Genomic DNA, 2,500 nt, shown 5'->3' on the forward strand with positions numbered 1-2,500 from the left:
TGTGTTCGATAATTCGATTGCTCGTATTTCAGAGAGAGATTTATTCGATCGATGAAGCAAAGGCAAATTTAACAAACATACCAAAAACTCGACGAAATAATATTTATATAATATTGTTCTGTTGAAAAATTTAATTAACGTGTGAAAAAATCGTTTTTTTTTTATTTTTTATTTTTTTATATATATATATATATATATAACAAAAGTATATGCGTTCTTTGCAATCATCAGCACGACAATCACAATTTCTTAAAATAATTATTCTGTTAAAAATAAACAATTATAATCATGTACACATACATATTAAATAATGAAAATCCGATTACGAAGTATATAACTTTAAACGTATTTATTTCGAAAATTTATTTTCGCGCATTACCTTCTTTTTTTACCGGAGTAGATGTCATATATGTGTGTGTGTATCTTTATTATCTATCATAATTGTATAGTGTATGTATGTATGTATGTATGTATGTATGTATGTATGTATATGTTTGTGTGTGTGTAAAATTATATATTAATAAATGTATGTATGTATGTATGTATGTATATATGTATTTATACGTCTCTCACGTTCCGTATAAAAAAGTAGGAAATAGTAGAAAAGAAAGAAAGAAAGATGCCAATAGCGTACGATAATTTTAATTAAATTCCGTCCTAGTGTTGATCGTTGTCTTACAACATAACACAACACTACAAAACAGAACACAATAACAAAAAAAAAAAAAGGAAGGGGGAAGGAAACTTAAGAGAGATAAGAGAAACATAGATCGAATTTTTCGATTCTCTCGAAATATTGCTCTCATGCACGCACAACGTGTTCTTTTTTTTTTTTGCTCTCGTTTTGCACCGTACACGTAATCATGTACACTGTGGAAATTTTATTTCTCTCTCGATCGGAATAAAGAAAAGTGGAAAGAGAGAAAAAAAAAGAAAGGGAGAGAGAGAGAGAGAGAGAGAGAGAGAGAGAGAGAGAGAGAGAGAGAGAGAGAGAGGAAAGAAAAGAAAATGAAAAAAGGATGAAAGAACGGCGATCGTCATTACCTCTTCTTTGCCGTTCTTCCGGAGATTGGAACAGAAAATGGGGAAACGAAATAGAAACGAATAGTAGAGAATTATGTGCATCGATTGCATCGGTCGTTCCCTGCTCTAACTTAGAATACTTCTCTCTCTCTCTCTCTCTCTCTCTCTCTCTCTCTCTCTCTCTCTCTCTCTCTCTCTCTCTCTCTCACACACACACACTCATTCACTCATTCACTCTCTCCTTTTCTTTTGAAAGTTCTGAACTTAGAAAACTTAGAAAAATTTGGAACTCAGAACCATTGATATAAAGTACTTCAAAACCACATTAGTATTTAGTAATATTAGTAATGTACAATTACAATTATATTATAATAATAAAAATAATAATAATAATAATAATAGTAATTACAGTATTAGCAGTAATAATAATGATGGTAATAAAAACAATAGTAATAATAATAATAATAATAATAATAATAATAATAATAATATTCATAATAATAATAATAATAATAATAATAATAATAATAATAATAATAATAATAATAATCGTGCGAATTTAGGATTGAGGAATTACAAAATCGCATCGATTAAAGAAATTCGCTACAGGAGTTTAGAGGGAAAAAAAAAAAAAAAAAAAAAAGAAGGAAGTTGTAAAACATTAGGCCTTTCCATTCACACAAATTTTCTCTCTCTCTCTCTCTCTCTCTCTCTCTCTCTCTCTCTCTCTCTCTTCTTTTCTACAAAAAGTTCTTCGTATACGGCATAGCAATACTTATTCATGTACGTATACATGTATGTATGTATGTATGTATGTATGTATTTATATAAATATAGTGAAAATGTGTAAAAAGTGTAAAATAATCGATCATCTTCGTCCTCAGAGTTTTTTTTATATCTTATCTTATTGTTTGCTTTTGCTTTTCATCTTCATTTTCATAATCAGTTTCTTCGTTCTCTTTATCTTTTTCTTAATCTCGTTTCTCTATCTCTCTCATTCATTCATTCATTCATTCATTCATACATTCATTCATTCATTCGTGCGTTCATTCGTTCTTTTTCTCTCTTCCTCTCTATTTCTCTCTTTCTTTCTCTCTTTCTTTCTATCCATTTTAACTGGGCGTTTGTACATTGCCATATTGTCTTTCGAAAGAAAGGAAGCGAAATAATTGGCGTTTCCATTTCTCACATTATCTCTTCGTTATCGTCAATATTTTCTAATTATAAACAACATCTCGCTCGTTAATCGTCAAGACGAAGAGAAGAACTACGGCGACAGAGTGAGAGAGCTCGACGAAGCGGAAAAAAGCATGTTTTCGGAAATCGAACGAAATATCATAAGTGAGAGATATACTGCGTGAAAACTTAACACGCGTTTTCCGCTCGATCGATCGATCGATCTCGATATATCTTATATTATTAAACCCATTATTTGGAATTTAAAAGAACTTGAAATTGTGAATATTGGTTGAAAATA

General features: G+C 30.1%; 1 protein-coding gene across 1 annotated transcript in view; it reads right to left on the bottom strand.

The window, feature by feature from the left end:
• LOC124949633 (homeobox protein extradenticle) overlaps positions 1–2,500 on the bottom strand; it is a 55,580-nt gene that overhangs the window by 4,858 nt on the left and 48,222 nt on the right. The window lies entirely within an intron of this gene.

Source organism: Vespa velutina, chromosome 6 (genome assembly GCF_912470025.1).
Source record: "Vespa velutina chromosome 6, iVesVel2.1, whole genome shotgun sequence".
In the NCBI taxonomy this organism is placed as follows: Eukaryota; Metazoa; Arthropoda; class Insecta; order Hymenoptera; family Vespidae; genus Vespa; species Vespa velutina.